Genomic DNA, 23,292 nt, shown 5'->3' with positions numbered 1-23,292 from the left:
ATTATCCCAGTAGATTCCAAGAGTTTGAGAAACACAATACATATGGTAATGACATAGACACTGAGCTAGATTGCAGCCAAGATAGTGTAAATGAGAAGACAGTCAAAGACAGAGCCCATATAAAAGTGACAAAGAAGAGTCAAAGAAGGAAACAGGAAGGAGAGGTCAGAGATGTAAAAGGAAATACAGAAGTGGGACGGCCGGATGGCTCTGTTGGTTGGAGCGCGAGCTATTGGCAACAAGGTTGCTGGTTGGGTTCCCTCTTGGGATGGTGGGCTGCGCCCCTTGCAGCTAGGATCAAGGACAGTGACTGGACTTGGAGTTGAGCTGCTCCTTCCACAGCTGGATTGGGGGACAGCAACTTGACTTGGAGCTGATGGGCCCTGGAGGGACACACTGTTCCCCCATGTTCCCCAATTAAAAAAGAGTAAATTATGTTTTTGAAAAAAGGAAATACAGAAGAAAGTATTTTCATAGGATCAAAGGGAAGCAAGAGTTTAAAAAAACTTTGCTGATCACAAAAAGGCATCAACAACGTCAAATTCTTCACAAGTCACATGGGAGAAATTGAGAGGACTTATTAATAAAAGAATCAGTTCTGAGATGATTATGCTAAGCAAAATAAGTCAGACAGGGCCGGCCTGGTGGCTCAGGCGGTTAGAGCTCCATGCTCCTAACTCCGAAGGCTGCCGGTTCGATTCACACATGGGCCAGTGGGCTTTCAACCACAAAGTTGCCAGTTCAATTCCTCGACTCCCGCAAGGGATGGTGGGCTGCGCCACCTGCAACTAACAACGGCAACTGGACCTGGAGCTGAGCTGCGCCCTCCACAACTAAGACTGAAAGGACAATAACTTGATGCTGAACAGCACCCTCCACAACTAAGATTGAAAGGACAACAACTTGACTTGGAAAAACATCCTGGAAGTACACACTGTTCCCCAATAAAGTCCTGTTCCCCTTCCCCAATAAAAAAAAAAATCTTAAAAAAAAAGTAAGTCAGACAGAAAAAGTCAAGAACCATATGATTTCACTCATGTGTGGGATATAAAACAGAAAGCAACAAATGAATAATACAAACAAAAACTCATAGACACAGTATGGTGGTCATCAGAGGGAAAGAGAGGTAGGAGGGAAGTAGAAAAAGATAAAGGGGGTCAAATATACGGTGATAGAAGGAGATTTGATTTTGGGTGGTGAACACCCAATGCAATATATAGAAGATGTATTATAGAATTGTACACTTGAAACCTATATAATTTTATTACCCAATGTCTCCCCAATAAATTTAATTTAAAAAAGACAGAATCAGTGAACTCAATGAGAGCAGTTTCAGCAGAGTGGTGAGGCTAGGAATCCTTTTGCTTGGATTGAGGTGTAGGAGGGAATAAGGCAATAGAAAAAACTGAGTACAGAATACTCTTTCCAGATACTTGGCAGAAAATGGAAGGTGAAGGTGAAAGATATTAGCTAAAAGGATATATAGTATCAAGAGGTTTTCTGTGTGTGTGTGTGTGTGTGTGTGTGTGAGAGAGAGAGAGAGAGAGAGAGAGAGAGAGAGAGAGAGAGAGAGATTCCTAACATGAAAATAAATGAATTGTTTAAATACCGATTGAAATTGGTTAGTATAAAAGGAGTGTTTAAAGGAGGGATTATAGAGCAAAGATTTGAAGAAGGTAGAAAGGATGAGATCCAGATCTTGATGCAAATATAACCTCAGATAGAAGGGAAACTTTTTAGAGTGATTTGAGGCATATAGGAAAGAAGTACTAGAAATGTAGTCTTTAAGAGTTGTAGTTGATGAAACAATATTGGCCACACGTTGATAACTCTTGAAGCTGGATGATATGTGCATGACTGTTCACTTTATATTTTGTCTAGTTTTGAATATGTTTTAAATTTTCCATAATACAATAGTTGAAAAATATCAACAAAGAATTTTGGATAAAAGACTGCTATATCACTCAGAAGAAGTCCTTAGTTTATCTGTCACATAGGAGAAAATTGTACCTGCTGAAAGTTAATTTTGTGGGTTGAGGACTTAATAAAAATGGTAAAAGTTTGAAATAGCTGTTCTAGAAACAGGATAATGAGTGATCCAGGGACCAACTAGTTAGTGACCTAATTGAGTTTGGAGGTCTTCTATTTCCACTGGCAAATATTTGTGTGTTCTAAGATTTTCTCTAGTACCTCTCAGAAGCCTAAATGTAGGAGCCATTGGGAAGATCCATATTTGATTGATTGATTGATTGATTGATTGATTGATTGATTTTAAAAGACTTTATTGGGGCAGGGGAACAGGACTTTATTGGGGAACAGTGTGTACTTCCAGGTTTTTTTCCAAGTCAATTTGTTGTCCTTTCAATCTTAGTTGTGGAGGGCACAGCTCAGCTCCAGGTCCACTTGCCGTTGTTAGTTGCAGGGGGTGCAGCCAACCATTCCTTGCGGGAGTTGAACCAGCAACCTCGTGGTTGAGAGCCTGCACTCCAACCAGCTGAGCCAGCCAGCAGCTCAGCTAAGCAGCCACTCAGTTCAAGGTGCTGTGTTCAATCTTAGTTGTAGGGGGCACAGCCCACCATCCCTTGCGGGAGTGGGAGAGTCGAACCAGCAGCCTTGTGGTTGAGAGCCCACTGGCCCATGTGGGAATCGAACCAGCAGCCTTCGGCATTAGGAGCTCGGAGATCCAACAGCTTGAGCCACCGGGCCGGCCCCTATAATTTATTTTTGGTGCTCTGATGCAACTAAAGACAAAGAGAAGCATCAATAAGAGAGATTTAATCTGATGGAGCATGTTGTTTTCCCCCTTATGAAAAAGCTACTGTGGCTTTTCTAAAAAGTAGGAAAATACTTCAGTATAGAAGTCTTAGGGTTTTGAGTTAGAGTTTGAGAAGAAAGACAGAGATACTAATTTGAGAGATAAGATTTTTTTTCTTTAAAAAGAATCTCATGTAATGTCATATAATACTGCTCATAAATATTTACAACGAAATTGAATGATAGTCAAGTAAAATAATCTAAATGCACTTTCAGAAATATATTTTTTTCTTATTAGACTTTGTTTTAATGGGTCTCAAAATTCTGTGACAGATTTTTGGTCAAGTTATTTCTATTAAAAATTATTGATTTTAATTATTAAAAACTAATAATTATTTTCGGTGGCCAAGACATGGAAACAACCAAAATGCCCTTCGATAGATGAATGGATAAAGAAGTTGTGGTATATACACACGATGGAATACTATTCAGCAGTAAGAAAAGATGATATACGAACATTTGTGACAACATGGATGGATCTTGAGCGTATGATGCTAAGCGAAATAAGTCAGACAGAAAAAGCAGAGAACCATATGATTTCACTGGTATGTGGTATATAAACCAAAAACAACAAAAGAACAAGACAAACAAATGAGAACCAAAAACTCATAGACACAGACAATAGTTTAGTGGTTACCAGAGGGTGAGGGGGTGGGGGGTGGGAGATGAGGGTAAGGGGGATCCAATATAGGGTGATGGAAGGAGAACTGACTCTGGGTGGTGAACACACAATGTGATTTATAGATGATGTAATACAGAATTGTATACCTGAAATCTATGTAACTTGACTAACAATTGTCACCCCGATAAACTTTAATTAAAAAAAAAACACAAAAAAACTAATAACTTAAAAACTGCCCCCCACACACAAAATGGTCCACAAAACATTCTTCTTTCCTTCTGAAGGTTTTATGATGCATTGTAATTATTAACCAATCTTTTACTGTTAAACTTAAATGGCCAATTGAGACAAACAGCTCTGAGACCATTCTTCCACCACTGATTAAGACTGGGGTGGCAGGTATTGGGGATAATATTCATTTGGCCTTCTGAGCTTTCTGGGCAGACTTGGTGACCTTGCCAGTTCCAGCTGCCTTCTTGGCCACTGCTTTGATGACACCCACAGCAACTGTCTGTCTCCTGTCATGAACAGCACAACGGTCCAGAGGAGGGTAGTCAGAGAAGCTCTCAACACACATGGGCTTGCCAGGAACCATAGCAGTGATGGCAGCATGACCAGATTTCAGAAACTTGGGGCCATCTTCCAGCTTTTTCCCAGAACGATGATCAATCTTCTCCTTCAGCTCAGCAAATTTGCAGGCAATGTGAGCTGTGTAACAGCCCAGCCCATGTGTGTTTCCGGCACTGATTTGGCGTAGATGGTTCAGGATAATCACCAGCATCATGAAGCCAGCTGCTTCCACTGGTGGATCATTTTTGCTGTCACCAGCCACATTGCCACAACAAACATCTTTGACAGACACATTCTTAACATTGAAGCCCACATTGTCCCCAGGAAGAGCTTCACTCAAAGTTTCATGGTGTGGGATGTCCCCTATCACCTCTGCTTTTCAACATAGTGTTGGAAGTCCTTGCCAGAGCAATCAGGCAAGAGAAAGAAATAAAAGGCATCCAAATTGGGAATGAAGAAGTTAAATTATCACTCTTTGCAGATGACATGATGTTATATATAGAAAATCCTAAAGACTCCACCAAAAAGCTATTAGAAACAATCAACGAATACAGTAAAGTTGCTGGCTACAAAATCAACGCAAAAAAGTCCATTGCCTTCCTATATACTAACAATGAAATCTCAGAAAAAGAAATACAAAAAACAATTCCTTTTGCAATTGCAGCAAAAAGAATAAAATACCTAGGAATAAACTTAACCAAGGATGTGAAAGACCTATATGCTGAAAACTATAAGACATTTTTGAAAGAAATTGAAGAAGACACAAAGAAATGGAAAGACATTCCGTGCTCATGGATTGGAAGAATCAACATAGTTAAAATGGCCATATTACCCAAAGCAATATACAGATTCAATGCAATCCCCATCAAAATCCCAATGGCATATTTTAAAGAAATAGAACAAAAAATCATCAGATTTGTTTGGAAACACAAAAGACCCCGAATAGCCAAAACAATCTTAAGAAAAAAGAACAATAATGGAGGTATCACACTTCCTGACTTTGGCTTGTACTTCAGGGCTACAATAATCAAAACAGCATGGTATTGGCAGAAAAACAGACACATAGACCAATGGAATAGAATTGAGAACCAAGAAATAAAACCATATAAATATGGACAGATAATTTTTGACAAAGAAGCTAAAAACATACAATGGAGCAAAGACAGCCTCTTCAATAAATGGTGCTGGGAGAATTGGATAGCCACGTGCAAAAGAATGAAACTGGACTGCTATTTGTCACCATGTACCAAAGTTAATTCAAAATGGATCAAAGACTTAAGCATAAGACCTGACACAATAAACTGCATAGAAGAAAACATAGGTACTAAACTTATGGACCTTGGGTTCAAAGAGCATTTTATGAACTTGACTCCAAAGGCAATGGAAGTAAAAGCTAAAATAAATGAATGGGACTATATGAAACTTAAAAGCTTCTGCACAGCAAAAGAAACCATTGACAAAATAAAGAGGCCACCAACTGAATGGGAGAAGATTTTTGCAAACAGTGCCTCCGATAAGGGGCTAGTATCCAGAATATACAAGGAACTCATGTAACTCAACAACAAAAAAACAAACAACCCAATTGAAAAATGGGCAGACGACCTGCAGAGACATTTCTCCAAAGAGGACATACAAATGGCAAATAGACATATGAAAAAATGCTCAACATCACTAATCATCAGAGAAATGCAAATCAAAACCACAATGAGATATCACCTCACCCCAGTCAGAATGGCTATCATCAACAAGACAAATAGTAACAAGTGTTGGAGAGGCTGTGGAGAAAAAGGAACCCTCATACACTGTTGGTGGGAATGCAGACTGGTGCAGCCATTATGGAAGGCAGTGTGGATGTTCCTCAAAAAATTACGAATAGAATTGCCGTATGATCCAGCAATCCCTCTCCTGGGTATCTACCCAAAAAATCTGAAAACATTTATCCATAAAGACACGTGTGCTCCAATGTTCATTGCAGCTTTGTTTACGATTGCCAGGACATGGAAACAACCAAAATGTCCTTCGATAGATGAATAGATAAAGAAGTTGTGGTATATATACACAATGGAGTACTATTCGGCGGTAAGAAAAGATGATATAGGAACATTTGTGACAACATGGATGGATCTTGAGAGAGTAATGCTGAGCGAAATAAGTCAGACAGAAAAAGCAGAGAACCATGTGATTTCACTGATATGTGGTATATAAACCAAAAACAACAAAAGAACAAGACAAACAAATGAGAAACAGAAACTTATAGACACAGATAATAGTTTAGTGGTTGCCAGAGGGTAAGGGGGGTGGGGGGTGGGGGGTGGGAGATGAGGGTAAGGGGGATCGAATATATGGTGATGGAAGGAGAACTGACTCTGGGTGATGAACACACAATGGGATTTATAGATGATGTATTACAGAATTGTACACCTGAAATCTATGTAATTTTACTAACAATTGTCACCCCAATAAATTTAATAAAATAAAACTAAAAAAAAGAAAGAAAAGAAAAAAAAATAGTTTCATGGTGAGGGCAGATGGATAGCTCAGTTGTTTAGAGTGCAAGCTCTGAACAACAGGGTTGCCTGTTCGATTCCCACTGTCTGACTCCACACCTAGATTGAAAATAAGGAGCTGCCACTGAGCTTTCTGAGGGGCGGCCAGGTGGCTCAGTTGGTTAGAGTGCAAGCTCTCAGCAACAAGGTTGCTGGTTCAATTCCCACCTGGGATGGTGGGCTGTGCCCCCCTGCAACTAAAGATTGAAAACAGCAACTGGACTTGGAGCAAAGCTGTGCCCTCCACAACAAGACTGAAGGTCAACAACTTGGAGCTGATGGGCCCTGGAGAAACATACTGTTCCCCAATAAAAATTTTTAAAAACAAACAAACAACAACAACAAAACAAATTTATAAATAAAATTTTTAAAAGCTTCATGGTGCATTTCAACAGAATTTATTTCAGTTGTAACATTGACTGGCGCAAAGGTGACCACCATGACGGGTATGAAAACACTGGTCTCCACTCGGCCCACAGGGATAGTACCAATACCACCAACTTTGTAGACATCCTGGAGGGGCAGACGCAACAGCTAGTCAGTTGAATGAGTTAGTGGCAGGATGCAATCCAGAGATTTCAGCAGCATGGTTCCTCTGGCATTGCCATCTTTGTGGGTGACTTTCCATCCCTTAAACCAAGGCATGTTAGCACTTGGCTCCGGCATGTGGTCACCATTCCAACCTGAAATTGGCACAGATGCTATTGTGTCAGGGTTGTAGCCAATTGTCTTAATGTAGGTGCTGACTTCCTTAATGATTTCCTCGTATCTCTTCTGGCTATAAGGCAGGCCAGTGGAATCCATTTTGTTAACACCAACAATTAGTTGTTTCACACCCAATGTGCAAGCCAGAAGTGCATGCTCATGGGTCTGCCCATTCTTGGAGATACTTGCTTCAAGTTCACCAACACCAGCAGTGATAATCAGAATAGCGAGTGAGCCTGAGATGTGCCTGTAATCATGTTTTTGACAAAGTCTCTATGTCTGGGGGCATGAATGATTGTCACATAATACTTGCTGGTCTTGAATTTCCACAGGGCGATATCAGTGGTGATACCACACACACATTCAGCTTTCAGTTTATCCAAGACCCAGACATACTTGAAGGAGCACTTTCCCATCTCAGCAGCCTCCTTCTCAAATTTTTCGATGGTTCTTTTGTCAATCCCACCATATTTATAGATCAGATGACCAGTAGTATTAGACTTGCCAGAATCCACATGTCCAATGACAACGATGTTGATGTGTGTCTTTTCCTTTCCCATTTTGGTTAGATTTAGTGGTGGTTTTCACTACACCTAGAAGCAAAAAAGGCAAAAATATTTTTAGATTTTCAACCAAACGTGCTTTTAAGTATTTACAAATTATTTATACTAAAAAACTAATGTCTATCTAGAGGCAAAGTCATTTTAAATAATGACCTCTTAATTTAGCAGTCTTTATGCTATCTCCACCAATGACTTTATTTTCCATCCCAGACTTCTAACTGTTACTCTAACTCAGATCTAAATATACTTTTTTTTTTATTAAATTTATTGGGGTGACAATTGTTTGTAAAATTACATAGATTTCAGGTGCACAATTCTGTATTACATCATCTATAAATCCCATTGTGTGTTCACCACCCAGAGTCAGCTCTCCCTCCATCACCATATATTCGATCCCCCTTACTGTAATGCTGAGCGAAATAAGTCAGACAGAAAAAGCAGAGAACCATGTGATTTCACTGATATGTGGTATATAAACCAGAAGCAACAAAGGAACAAGACAAACAAATGAGAAACAGAAACTCATAGACACAGACAATGGTTTGGTGGTTGCCAGAGAGTAGCACTTTTAACAGCTTTGCAGGGTTGAGTGGACAGGGATTAAAGTCCTGGGACTGCTGAAGGTAGGATGAGGGTGAGCAGGGGCTAAAGATTCTCATCTAGGGGTGGGATTCTAAAAGCATGTACTCTAGTAGAAGAGTGGACCTAAAGAAAATGTCTATCAATGAGACTCCAGCTCAGCTTTAAACCATTATCTCAATCCCTGGACTTAGATTGAAGAGATCCCTAATTGCTAGTGTCAACAAGCACTTGATGGAAAACCCCTTTTGGAGGAAGAGAACATTAATTTCTCTGAACAATTTTTCAAAAACAATGTCCAGAATACACACAAAAATAAGTACACATCAAAGAAGATAAGATAAATGATTAAAAAGCAAGAGAAACATGGTCACTCTTCAACTAAACTCAATACTTACGACAAACAGCTCAGGACAGAGGCTGCTTATCTTCTCAGCCCAAGCAAGCTGCCTTGCAAAAGAGGTTAAGAATAGATTGCAATTCTTTGCAAGGTCTCTATTTTCTCCCTTTGTTGCTGTCAATTAGACAAAAGTAAATCAGTTTATCAAGGAATTTCCTAAGGCTCAAATTCTCTGGTTGACTAGGTGAGATATGAAGACTCCAGCACCACTGAGGGAAGCAAGCAGAGGGAAGTGAGAGGTGGCTAATGATTAGATGGTAAGGAGGTTGAGAAGAGGAAAACTTTATCACTGTTCTAGTGTATTAGAGAGTCTCATGTCAAAACCCTGTTTTCCCCAATTTGAGTTCTTACTGCCATTTCCCCTATAAGACATCCTTAAGAAAAATAGTATAATAGGTGTCATGATCTCTGGTGTCCTCATCCCCCTTTCTGCTTGCCACCCCTATAAATTAAATGTTATTGTATGTTTTTATTTCTCTGGAGAATCCTAGTACAACCATGGTTTACTAGACTCAGCCTCCATAATCAGGTAAGCCAAGTCTAATATATATATATATAGATATATATATAGATATATATATATAGATAGATATAGATATAGATATATAGATATAATATGATCAATATATACAATAATTAACATATAACAAACAGGATACCTATATATCTATATCTAATTCTATCTATACATCTATATTCTATTGTTTTTTTCCCTCTGGAGAACCATGACTAATACAACTATTGTTTAGTAGAATCATCTATTTGGATTGAAAAAGGTATCCTGAAGATATATTAAAATATGAGTCCCCTTGGATTAGGGATTCTCAATTACTATGTTTGAAGGACTACCATTTTCTTTTATAAATTCATACAACAAAGTCTTTTAGTCGAAGACTCTTCTAGCCTCTGGGACATCTTGTTGAACAAGATAGAGAAGGCTCTTGCTCTTGTGGAGCTTGCATGCTTGTATGGGGGAGAGGTAAACCTCTTAGATCACCAGAGTAGGAGTGGAGCACGGAGTGGAGGGGGATGAAGAAATATATGGGACCCTTGGGGAAAACGCATGGTGTTCTGCTCCTAAATCCCCTTATATTTGGAAGGGCTATAGACATTAGGGTGTGAATATGAATCAGATGATACTATATTTGGCAGAAATGAGAGGTGGATAGATTTATCACAAAGTAGTAGATTGAGGGCCTTTCTCTGATTAAGGCAGGTTGCAAATAGATATTACACACTGAGTTGAAATCAAAGCTCTATATTTCCCCCAATGTCACTGTTTGATATATTTCTGTTTATGTTATTGGCATTTAAAACCTACAAATCTTTCCTGTAGATTGCATTATCAAATAGACCCATGTTAAAAACAAAGTGAATAATGGCTTTCCATCTCAGTATAAAAGCCTACAAGGCCCTACACCACCTGCATCCCTTTCCCCAACATACACACACCTCTTTGACTTCAACTCTTTCCCTCTTTCACTTTTGCTCTTACTACATTGGTTCCTTTGTCGTTCCTTGAACATCATGGAATAAACTTGCCTCAGAGCTTGTGCACTGGCTGTTCCCTCTGCCCAGAACACTTTACTTCCAGATATCTAAATAGATCACTCCTTCAAGTTTTTGTCAAAACATAACCTTTTCAAGGAGGTCATCTCTTTATAATTACAACTTCCATCCCACCCTACATACATACTTCCTAATCGCTTCCCTACTTAATTTAGCTCCATAGCATGTGTCATCATCTGATAAACAATTTCTATCCACTACGATATAAACTGTATGACCACAGGAATTTTTGTCTGCTTTGCTTACTGATATATTCCTAATCAGAGATAACAGTACCTGGCAAAAACAAGGCATGCATTAAATATATATTGAATGAATGAAAACAGGAAAGGAAAAGTGAAAAAAAATAGCGGGAAAAAAAACATCAGAAAATATTCCAGTTTCAGGAAGACACAGCCAAATAGAGGCCAACACATCAGTTTTCTTTTTGCTCTCATTCTTGCTTCCTCTGATAAAGCAGATAAGGAAGATAAGAATAAATAATGCATTTGTTAGAACATTTAAAATTTTTCAAAATGTTTTTATACACAATGTTTCATTTGATCAAAATGTTGGACTGCATTTTTAGAGAAGAAGTCTATTGGTAAAATATGGCAATTTTATATTTGCATATTATTTCTCATTTAAACAAATTAAATTTATACAGAAAACAGCCCATTTCTTTATTAGAAAACTGAAAACTTCAAGTTGTTTTGTTTTAAGAAGTCTGGGTTTCTCATGTAGTCTATTTAGTCCTGCCTCTATGCATGCTGTTCTCCTCATCAGAATGGCTTTCCATGGCTATCTATCTAAATGCTATTAACTCTAAATTAACAAACAACAAGTGCTGGCGAGTTTGTGGAGAAAAGGGAACCCTTGTGCACTGTTGATGGGATTGCAGATTGGTGCAACCACTATGGAGGTACCTCAAAAAATTGAAAATGGAACTACCTCATGACCCAGAAATTCCATTCCTGTGTATCTATCCAAAGAAATCCAAAACACTAATTCGAAAACATATATGCATCCCTATGTTTATTGCCGCACTGTTCACAATAGCCAAGATATGGAAACAACCGAAATGCCCATTGATAGATAATTGGATAAAGAAATTGTAGTACATTTATACAATGGAGTATTACTCAGCTATAAAGAAGAATGAAATCCTACCATTTGCAATGATATAGATGGACCTAGAGAACATTATGCTAAATGAAATAAGTCAGTCGGAGAAAGATAGATACCACATGATCTCACTTATATATAGAATCTAAAGAACTGAATAAATGAGTAAAGTAATCAGAAGTAGTCTCAGAGATATAGAGGAAAAACTGAGGGTTGCTAGATGAGAGGGGGGGTGAGGATAAGGGAGAAGGTGAGGGGATTAGAAAGCACAATCGGTAACCACAACATTGCCACGAGGATACGAAAGACTATTTGGTGAATACAATCAATACTTTTGTAAAGATTTTGTAGGGTGTCAGATGGGCACATGTCTTTTTAGGGAGACCACTTTATGGACGGTGTAGATGCCTGACCACTGCAGTGTACACCTGAAGCCGAAGCTGAATAATATTGTATGTTAACTATAATTTAATATGTATATTTAGTCACAGGATATGGAGTACAGCATAGGGAATACAGTCCATTGAATTGTAATAGATGTATAGGATGTCAGAGTGGCAATAGATTGGGTGAGGGGGGTTATCACTTTGTGAGGGGTGAAATGTCTAACTATTACATTGTTTTGTACACCTGAAACTAGTAAAAAAAAAAAGAGTAAATGCCCTAAAAAGAAAGATACCAAAGTATTATTGCTTTATCCTGCTAAAACACAAAGCAAAATGTTCCCTTAGAGAATGTCTAAAATGTACTTGCACATTTAGTAGTTGAAATAACCATTACAACATAGAATCAATCACTGATACTGTCAGATATATACATCATGGATAAACATTTTTTGGGGTTAGTATGTCTCAGATATAATACCCCATGATTAAAGTTCTGTCTAAGAAGATGGTTACTTACAGGTGCATCTCATTAAGTTCTGGCTCGAGAACCTTGTAAAGAATTTGGCTATTTGTCTAATATTGAAAATAGAAAATTTATCCATATTTATAACTATATATTATTTATTTTGTAAAATATTACTTTCTGACTTCAAATAAATTACCTCCCAAATTAAAAAAAAAAATGCCATTAACTCTTCAAGGCCCAGTGTCAAAGGTATGGCAAGGGAGCAATGTAATTGTTTGTATTGATAAATGAATTCCACTATTCTTCATTTACAATTTCACTTGTAAAATCCTGCTTCTTGATAATGTGAAGAGAACTTCTAAATGTAATCTTCACTGGTAAGGAAGTGCTTTATAGCTGTTTCCCCAATGCCCAATGGTTTCTCCATGAACCATTCCTGGAAAATAGCGGGTACTCAATTAATATTTGATACTTGAATAAATGAAAGATTCTGAGACTCTGTGAAGTCAGAATTCAGCTTAATTATGCCTTGAACCATTAAAGAATGAGCCTGCAACAGAGTTTATATATTGTGTGAGAGGGCCATGACCATTCCGTGACAAGGCATGTTTTCATATTCCCACATCCTCTAAACATACAGCTTCCTAATTGCCTCCTGCACTAACCATAGTATGCCCATAACGCTGTGCAATGGGGCTTGCTTTGTGCAGTTCTCCTTTATGTGTAACCATGGCAATGCTGTCTACTTCATACTTAAAGTCTGGAGGACTACGGCTGTGAATGTTAACTTACTGTATGACGACTTGATGACTTGCTTTGCATTCAGGGGAACGCTGAACATTTTATTTTTTAATCATCATAATAAGAACACTCTCTCTGTTTCTTCCATGAAGTAAAATACTATGTACAGAACAAACTGGCATAAAATTCTAGACCCCAAACTAATATCTGAAGGTATTGTCTGTCTCTGAAATCTAAGGATAAAGGACTCAGGGACTGTCTTCAGAGCTTCTATTTTCATCTGAAATCTAGATATTGTCAACAGAATTTGCATCACCATTTTGCACAAAGAGAGTCATATTTTGGAGGGTGCTGAAAGTACAGAGAACAGAAATGTAGTGCATCCTGCACATTTTGTCTCCGCATAGGTTTCAGTTATGACATGTGGCCAAGTCCTCCATGCAAGGAGGCTTTTTTCACTCCAGCGTTTGCATTTAGTTTTCATGTGAATATTTGGATGCTCACCGACATCTGATTAAATTTAGGCCAACTCTTTTTTAACTGTTAATTGGAAATATAAGACATGCTAATATCAAATAAGGCAAGCTGTTTTTTTTAACACACACACACACACACACACACACACACACTTACATATTCCGACAGAAAATTTATAAAAGATTTTGAAATCAAATCCACATCCCACTTCAGATCTGTTAATAATTATGTCATTATATAAACATTCTGTGAGAGATTCACAGATATTTTGCATTTAAAGTTACTTGACTTTCAATTAGTTTTATTACTGACTTACTGCAGGTAAATTTTTCACAGAAGTTTTCATCATTTCTTTTAGGAAGAATGTATAGGATTTGGAAATAGCCTAAAACTCAGTTCCAAATGATAGAAATAGTATGTTTCAAGTTAACTTTTAAAAGTAGTAAAGAAGTCCAAGTTAAGGCAAGTTGACACTTTATTCTAAGCTTACAGCATCATCAAAGAAAGATGGAATACAGTGTGGTTCATTGCTATGGCAGTCTTAATTTTGACTTGGAATAGTTTATGTGTTACAATCTCAGCAATATATAAAGCTGAAACTATTGTAGGTAAAAAATGCTTTTTTTCTTTTTTCTTGCTTCTATATAATTTACCATCTTTAAAACATTGTACACATTTATGATTCTTTGTACATATGATCTGGACATGTTGATTCAGACTATTAAATTTGATTTCTTAATTTTGTTTCTTTTTCAGTGAGGATTTTCTAAAGGAATAATAATATGGCATATCACATTTGGCTTCAAAAGTAAAGAATTTCATTACCAATGCCATTCTAGCCACAGTTGGGTTAACAAAACAAATTTTTAAAAGTGCAAAAAGGTAACTTTCTCATTGCTTTTTAAAAAATGGATGATTTTCCATTATAAGATGAATTATAACAAAAAAGGCAGGGAGGCATCAGTGAAAATGTTGCAGTGAAGCACTTTGAACTTTTGTTACTTCATAAAAGCAATGAAAAAAATTGACAAAAATTGTCAAAATCAACTTCTCTGGCACTCTGGAAACTAACTGAAGGCTTGTAGCAACATGGGGGAGTGTTTAGTCAAGACGTATGACTGCATCTAGACAAGAAAAGCAAGATTTGTGGCATTTTAATTTACCCTAATCCCATCAGCTTCTCCCCAGCTCCACAGCAGTTTTGAAAAATAACAGCCTGCATTCTCAGTACTGGCTAAAGCAGAGGAGGGCTGGAGATTGTTCAAAATTTCACTCCCAAATAGCAGTCATAACCAAATGGGTCCCTGGAAGTCACCACTTGAAAGACTTGCCTTTTTTTGAGCTCACTCAAGCTCTCCCAAGGCTAAACATTTCTACCTAGGTGATGGAGGGGGGTTTCTCAAATGCTTTAACATCACATCAGCCTGAAGTGATGGATAGCAGTTGATGCAAACAATAGAGTAACCAGGGAACTTAAAATGAAAAGCTGAAGAATGATACATACACAGAAGCTCTGAAAAAGCTTCAACATATTTTTGAGAATCTGGAAGGCCACAAACATGCATAGGGCTTTTATTTTTTTTTTAATTTTTTTATTTTTTTTATTTTTATTTTTTTTACTTATGTGCAAGAAAGATTTAAGAAGGTTATGATCTCACCTCTGACAGAATCTGAGAATCAGCAGGAATTGAAAGCTAAGACTGAGTTGGAAACTACCTGGTAGAGCGTTGAAGGCATGCCCCAACACACACACACACACACACACACACACACACACACACACACACACACACACAGACCCTAGGCAAAGATTTGGAGACTTATTGGTTCCAGGCATCTAAGGAAAATGCTGTCAGATCATTAGCTGACCACTAAAGTAACCAAGTAGCTACTTTAGTGGCCACACACAATAAATATACAGACTTTGCAAAATTAGTTCAGAAAAGTCACTAAACAAACAACTACTAAAAGCAGAAGTAACAACAAACCCTGGTGGAGGGATCTGATTTCTAGAATTGCCACATTACACTATAACATAATATTTGAAATGTCCAATTTTCAAAAAAAAAATTAGACGACATGCAGAGAAACAAGAAAGTATGACCCGTATGCAAGAAATTAGCAATCAAAAACTGTCCCTAAGGAAATCCAGAATTGGACATACTAGACAAACTTTAAAACAGCTATGTTAAATATATTTAAAGAGCTAAAGGAAAGCATGCCTAAAGAATTAAAGGAAAATATGAGAACAATATCTCACCAAATAGAGAATATCAATAAAGAGATGGAAATAATAAAAATGAATCAAATAAAAATTCTGAAATTTAAAAATACAATGATTGAAATGAAAACTCACCTAACAATAAAACCCCCAAAATTCGTGAGGTAAAAACTGACAGAACTGAAGGGAGAGATAGGCAAATCAACATGAGCTTGAGACTCCAATACCCCACCTTCAATGCTGAATAGAGCAACTACACAGAAGACCAGTAAGAAAATAGAACACTTAAAACAACACTAGAAACCAAGCAGACCCAGCAGACATCATAAAACATGCTACCCAACAACAGTGGAATACATATTCTTCTCAAGTGAACATTCTCCAAGATAGACCATATGTTAGGCTATAAAACAAGTGTTAATAATTTTGAAAAAATTGAAATCATACAAAATATGTCCTCTGACAATAACAAAATGAAATTAGAACTCAATAATAAAAGAAAATTTGGGAGATTCACAAATACATGGCAATGAAAACATTGTTTAACAACAAATGACTCAAAGAAGAAATCATAAGGAAAATTAGAAAATACATTGAGATGAGTCAACGTGAAAGCACACACAAACACAAAACAAAACTCTGTTCACAGGGGCATTTATAGCTGTAAATATCTGCACTGAAAAAGAAGACAGATCTCAAATCAATAACCTAAACTGCCTTAAGAAGTTTGTTGATGGCAGCTGGTTAGCTCCATTGGTTAGAGCGTGGTGCTAATAACACCAAGGTTGACAGTTTGATCCCCGCATGGGCCACTGTGAACTGTACCCTCCTTAAAAAAAAAAAGTTTGCTGAGAGTTTTTAATCATATATGGATGTTGGATTTTGTCAAATACTTTCTGTGACTATTGATATGATCATGATATTTCTTCTTTAATCACCTGATGTAATGTATTACATTAATTTTTAAATTTTATTGGGGAATATTGGGGAATAGTGTGTTTCTCCAGGGCCCATCAGCTCCAATTCGTTGTCCTTCAATCTAGTTGTGGAGGGCGTAGCTCAGCTCCAAGTCCAGTCGCTGTTTTTAATCTTAGTTGTAGGGGGCACAGCCCACCATCCCATGCGGGAATTGAACTGGCAACCTTGTTGTTGAGAGCTCGCACTCTAACCAACTGAGTCATCTGGCCTCCCTTACATTAATTTTTGAATGCTGAATAGGCCTTGCATGCCTGGAATAAGTCGCACTTGGTCATGTTTAAGCAGCATGTTGTTGTTGTTTTTTAATTCAAGTTTATTGGGGTGACAATTGTTAGTAAAGTTACATAGGTTTCAAGTGTACAATTCTGTAATACATCATCTATATATTACATTCTATATTCACCACCCAGAATCAGTTCTCCTTCCATGACCATATAATTTGATCCCTTTTGCCCTCATCTACCAGCAGCATATCTTAAAATACTGTTTTCAACTGGATATGGCTGGTCCTTTGTATAGATCATTGGTTGTCAAAACGTGGTCCTCAGACTGGCAGAATCAGCATTATATGGGAATTTGCTAGATATGCAAATTCTTGGGCCCCACTCTAAACCTATTGAATCAGAAACTCTGGGAGTGGGGTTCAGAAATATGGTTTAACAATCCCTCCAGGTGTGATTCTGATAAATACTAAAAAGAGCCACTGACATAGATGGAATAAGATGTGTGAGATTATTAGCCCATATAAATGCTATTCTCTCTTTTCTACTTGACTTGTAACTCTCAGTATCTGTTTCCAGAGACTACTATAGAGTCTAGTGGTTCTTAATCCTGGCTTCACGCTGAAATTATGTGAGAAACCCCAGGACTCTAGTTTAATTGTTCTGTAATATAGCCCTTCCTCATTAGCACTTTAACAAGGGTTAATTTTTCAGATTAGATGACAACACTTCATTTTTTATTTTAAGATTGTTATTAAAATATAGCTAACATACACTATTATATTAGTTCCAGGTGTACTCAATAGTTACTCAACATTTATATACCTAAAAAAAGTGATAACCATGATAAATCGAGCAACCAGCAGACACCATACCACGCTATCACAATATTATTGGCTACATTCCCTATGCTGTACATTACATACCCATGACTTATTTGTTTTATACCTGGAAATTTGGACCTCTTATTCCCCTTCACCTTTTCTTCTCCTTTTTAAATTTTTGAATTACAGTTGACAATATTATTTTATATTAATTTCAGGTGTACATCATAGTGGTTAGACATTTATATAATTTAAGGAGTGGTCCTTCTGACCAATTAAGTACCCACCTGGCACTATACATAGTTATTACCATATTATTGACTATATTTCCTATGTTTTACTTTACATCCCCGAGACTATTTTGTAACTACCAATTTGTACTTCTTAATCCCTTCACCTTTTTCACCCTGCCCCCACCCCCTCCCATCTGGCAACCAACCATCAGCTTGTTCCCTGCATCTGTGTCTGTTTCAGTTTTGTTTCCTCATTTATTTTGTTCTTTAGATTCCACATATAAGTGAGATCATATGGTATTTTTCCTCTGTGACTTATTTCACTTAGCGTAATACTGTCCAGGTCCATCCATGTTGTCACAAATGTTAAGATTTCATTCTTTTTTATGGCCGAATAATATTCCATTGTATATATTTACCATATCTTCTTTATCCAGTCATCTACTGTCCATCCATTTGCTTTTAATTTTATGTCTCTTTATATTTAAGATGGGGTTTTTTTGTACACAACATATAGTTGTGTCATGTTTTTTTATCCATTTGACAGTCTGCTTTTTAACTGGTACATTTAGACCTTCAAAGTGATTACCAATACAGTTGGATTAATATCTACCATGTTTGTACTGTTTTCTATTTGCTGCCCTTGGTCACTGATGCTGTTTTTGTCTTCCACTATTTTTCTGCATTTTTTATTTTAATTGAGTATTTTATGATTCCATTTTCTTTCCTTTCTTAGCATATTGTTAAACTTTTTTAAAACCTTTCTTAGTCATTGCCCTATAGTTTGCAATACATATTTACAAGTATTCCAATTCTACTTTTTTTTAATGTGTTGTTTTTTTTTTAATTGGGGAAGGGGAACAGGACTTTATTGGGGAACAGTGTGTACTTCCAGGCCTTTTTTTTTTCCAAGTCAAGTTGTTGTCCTTTCAATCTTAGTTGTGGAGGGTGCCGTTCAGCTTCAAGTTGTTGTTCTTTCAGTCTTAGTTGTGGAGGGCACAGCTCAGCTCCAGGTCCAGTTGCTGTTGTTAGTTGCAGGGGGCGCAGCCCACCATCCCTTGCAGGAGTCAAACCGGCAACCTTGTGTTTGAGAGGAAGCGCTCCAACCCACTGCGCCATCTGGGAGCTCAGCGGCAGCTCATTGACTTCATTCTAGTTGCGGAGGGCGCAGCTCGCTGGCCCGTGTGGGAATCGAACCGGTAGCCCCATTGCCCAGAGCTTGGGCTCTAACCAACTGAGCCACCCGTCCGCCCCCCAAAAATGTATTTATTTTAACTTCCCTTATTCCTTCCTTAAAGTTCTTATTTTCTTTACGTAGAGCCAAGTTTCTGACCTATATTGTTTTCCTTCTCTGTAAAGAACTTCTTTTAACATTTCTTGCAAGGCAGATCTACTGGCAACAAATTCCTTAATTTTTTAAAATTTAGATATAATGACAATATAACATTGTATAAGTTTAAGGTGTACAACATGTTGATTTGATACATTTATATATTACAATATGATTACCACTGTAGTGTTAATTAATACCTCTATCATGTCACATTATTGTCATATTTTTTGTGTGTGAGAACAACTAAGATCTAGTCTCTTAGTAACTCTGAGCTTTATAATACAGTATTATTGACTATAATCACTGTGGTGTGAATTAAATCTCCAGGACTTATTCATTTTTAGTTGCAAATTCTAACCTTCAAACTACACCTCCCCAACATTCCCAGCCCCAGCCCCTGGTATCCATCATTCTACTCTCTGTTTCTATGAGTTTGACTTTTCTAGATTTGACATATAAGTAATATCATGCAGTATTTGTCTTTCTTCTCAATTTTTGTTTGCCTGAAAAAGTCCTCATTCCTTTTTAACTTTTAAAGTATAATTTTGCATGGTACAGAAATCTAGGTTGGGTTTTTTCTCTCAATACTTTAAATATTTCACTCCACTCTCATCTTATTTGCACGGTTTCTGAGGAGATATCAGGTGTAATTCTTATCTTTTTTCCTTGGTAGGTAAGGTGTTTTTTTTCTCCTTCTGGCTTCCCTCAGGGTTTTTCCTTTATCTTCAATTTTCTGTAGTTTAAAGATGTTATTACCTAGATTTATTTATTTGGTTTATTTTGGCATTTATCCTGCTTGATGTTCTCTGAGCTTCCTGGTTATTGTGTTTTTATGTCTAACATTAATTTGGGAAAATTCTCAGTCATTTTTTCTTTAGCCATGTCCAGTCTTTTAATACATCCAACAATGCCGTTCCTCCTTTCTGCTACAGTGTTTTGATCTCTAGCATGGGGTGGGAGGTGGTTCTTAGGAATTCCATCCCTCTGCTTATATTGTCCATCTGTTCTTTCATGTTGTATACTTTACATATTAGAAGCCTTAGCATATTATCATTGGGGTTTTGAATTACTGGTGTGATAATTCTAACACCTCAGCCATCTGTGGGTCTGCTTCTGATGCTTACTCTGTCTCTCCAAATTCTGTTTTAGTATTTTTTTTTAAGGAGGGCGCAGCTCACAGTGGCCCATGCGGAGATCAAACCAGCAACCTTGGTGTTATTAGCACCACGCTCTAACCAACTGAACTAACCAGCCACCCCTCCAAATTCTGTTTTTTGCTTTTGGGTATGCCCCGTAATTTTTTTCTTGAAAGTGGAACATGATATACTGGGTAAAAGGAACTGCTGTAAATAGGTCTTTAGTAATATGGTGGTGAGGTGTGAGAGAAGGGAAGTGTTCTACTGTTCTATGATTATGTCTCAATCTTTTAGTGAGCCTGTGCCTTTGGACTGTGAATGTCACAGTTGTTTTCTTAGGTTTTTCTCTCACCATACATGGGACAGGATGGCTAAAGTGGGCTGGAGTTGGGTAGTTCCCTTCCTCGGGTTAGTTAGGTTCCGATAATAACATCAGCAGGTTAGGTCCTGGTTAACTCTTTTCCCCTCAGGGCAGGCCTCATGAAGAACAGACTGCTCTGGAGTGACTGTTTCAGAATGGTTCCTTTTCCCCTCCCCCTGAAGAAAGCTGAAGATGATTTTTCTTGGGCATTTACTGTGGAAATCTGGTAGAGCTTCTAGAGGTAAATCTCACAATATTGTGGGGCCCCGGCCTCCATGACTGGTTCCCCCTGAAGTTCATCACTCAGAGTTCTCTGGGCTGAGCCTACAGAAATTTGTCAATTATAATTCAAGTTTTCTTACCCTGGCACTTGTTCCCAGGGCTGTTTCCACTCATAAGTGTGTTCCAGTAAACTGCAACTCCCTGTATTCACTTGTCCATCTCTTCAATCTTGCCCTGTGTCTTTTATTCTCTTATAGATCCAAGAAGAACTTTTGATTTTTCAGTCTGTTCAGTGTTTTATTGTTGAGAGAGTGATTACTTCCAAACTCAATAAGTATGGAACCAAAAACCAGACATTCCCTATTTCACTTTTTAATTGATGGTTTAAAAACTAATGTTGGTTTTGTAATGCAGTAAGGGTTAAAATGAATACTTTGGAAACAAATGTACAAGACTTATCCAAAATATTCAAGACTATCTCTGTGATATCTAATAGGATGGAGACCCATAAAATACAATGGGTGGGAGAGGGAGAGATGCTAGTAATCTTTCCTTGGTGGTTAAAGGCTATGTAAATGTTCATTGAAAGATAGGTCAGACTTGTAAATATGGATCTTCCAACTCAAAGGGAAATTAATGTGAGGAAACACACTAAGAAGCCATTTTTCCTGTTTTATAATTTCCCAAGGGAAAACTCTGTATTTGCTTCCTAGAGTTTTTTTCAGTGCTAAATTTTCGATGTTCAGTGAAATAGAGAAGTTATAAGTCTGAGAAACTGGCAACTCAGGCTTTATGATAAGCAAACCCTAAGTTACAAATGTGAAATGAGCAGTGGTTTTATTTTTATGGATACTGTTTTATTAACACTCAACTTCTTTTAATTTTAGACTAAAAACATTCCATTTAAATTAAGGAAATATACATCATGCATTTGTTAGTAAGAAACTGAAAAGAATTATTCCAAAGTTTGTACATCTGGTAGTAACTTAAAAGATTTAAAATATTACTAGGGTTCATTGGTGATTTAGTATTGTAATTACCCATGAAAAGGTAAGTTAGTGTTTTATTGCATGAATTAATTACCAACCCCATGAGACAACACCTGCAGTCCTTATTTAATGCTTCTCTGTTCCCATTAACAATGTTAGTGCAGACAGGACATTCTGGGTGTAAGCTTACAAAGTTATTTTTTATTGTACAAGTCACTGTGGTTTTCAGCGTTTTAAGTAGACACATTGAAACACTACATCTATTGATTGCTCTTATAGCATTACAACTGTGTCAATCAATAGTGATAAGTAAAACCTTAAATTGTGTGAACCTCCAGGATATCTACACCTTTATATCATTCTTGCCATTGGCCTAGTCTGGTAAGAAATAGAGGAAAGACCTTCCATTATGTATGTCAATACGTAAGATTTGCAACCACTAAAACATCTTAGGGAATAAACAGATAATTTTTTTAATAATTTATTTTTTACATTTATTGGGGTGACAATTGTTAGTAAAATTACATAGATTTCAGGTGTACAATTCTGTATTACATCATCTATAAATCCCATTGTGTGTTCACCACCCAGAGTCAGTTCTCCTTCCATCACCATATATATATATATTTTTTAAAGATTTTATTGGGGAAGGAAGGGGAACAGGATTTTATTGGGGAACAGTGTGTACCCCCAGGCCTTCTTTTTTTTTCCAAGTTTAGTTGTTGTTGTCCTTTCAATCCCAGTCGTGGAGGGTGCCGCTCAGCTTCAAGTTGTCCTTTCAGTCTTAATTGTGGAGGGCGCAGCCCAGCTCCAGGTCCAGCTGCCGTCGCCAGCTGCAGGGGGCGCCGCCCACCATCCCTTGCGGGACTCGAGGAATTGAACTGACAACCTTGTGGCCGAGAGCCCAGTGGCCCATGTGGGAATCAAACCAGCAGCCTTCGGAGCCAGGAGCACGGAGCTCCAACCGCCCGAGCCACCTGGCCGGCCCCATCACCATATATTTGATCCCCCTTACCCTCATCTCCCACCCCCACCCCCCTTACCCTCTGGTAACCACTAAACTATTGTCTGTGTCTATGAGTTTCTGTTTCTCATTTGTTTGTCTTGTTCTTTTGTTGTTTTTGGTTTATATACCACATATCAGTGAAATCACATGGTTCTCTGCTTTTTCTGTCTGACTTATTTCGCTCAGCATTACACTCTCAAGATCAATCCATGTTGTCACAAATGTT

At 37.6% G+C, this 23,292-nt stretch overlaps 1 pseudogene; it reads right to left on the bottom strand.

The window, feature by feature from the left end:
• Positions 1 to 3,565: 3,565 nt before the first annotated feature.
• The window catches only part of LOC109438214 (elongation factor 1-alpha 1), a 112,034-nt pseudogene continuing 92,307 nt past the window's right edge, over positions 3,566 to 23,292 (bottom strand).

This window comes from Rhinolophus sinicus, chromosome X (genome assembly GCF_036562045.2).
Source record: "Rhinolophus sinicus isolate RSC01 chromosome X, ASM3656204v1, whole genome shotgun sequence".
In the NCBI taxonomy this organism is placed as follows: domain Eukaryota; kingdom Metazoa; phylum Chordata; class Mammalia; order Chiroptera; family Rhinolophidae; genus Rhinolophus; species Rhinolophus sinicus.
This window is presented reverse-complemented; position numbering and strand designations above follow the sequence as displayed.